Here is a 526-nt window from a genome sequence, read left to right on the forward strand (position 1 = left end):
GGGGAGAGGAGGAGGAGGAAGGGAGAGGAGGAGAGGCTGTCCTTCCCTCACCTTTACAATTAAGTTTGGGAGCGAGACAAGGCCATTCGGCCCATCAAGTCGCGTCCCTCATTTAAAAGCACAGAATGTTTTTTTAAATGTTCCCAGTGTTTCAGATCCTACCGCTTCACCTGGTCGGCTAGTCCATGCATTTATAACTGTGTAAAAAAAAAATGCTTCCTCCCTTCTGTTCTAAACTCGACCGCTTCCATTTAGTCCCTCTTGTTCTCTCTGTGCTAAACTTGAAGTCATATTATTGAGTTCACTTTATCTAGATCATTTAGGGTTTTTATAGACTTTTCAATCAAGTCCCTCCTTCCCCTTCTGTCTCCCAGGCTGAAGAGATTTAATTCCTCATGTCGTTCAGCCCTGGGGTCAGCTGAGTTGCCCTTCTCTCTGCCTTCTCCATGGCGTTGATTTCTGTTTTGACCAAAACTGCACCCAGTATTCTAGGTGGGGTCTAACTAGGACCTTGCATACTCTCAGC

The sequence above is a fragment of the Acipenser ruthenus genome, chromosome 54, assembly GCF_902713425.1.
Source record: "Acipenser ruthenus chromosome 54, fAciRut3.2 maternal haplotype, whole genome shotgun sequence".
NCBI classification, from domain to species: Eukaryota; Metazoa; Chordata; class Actinopteri; order Acipenseriformes; family Acipenseridae; genus Acipenser; species Acipenser ruthenus.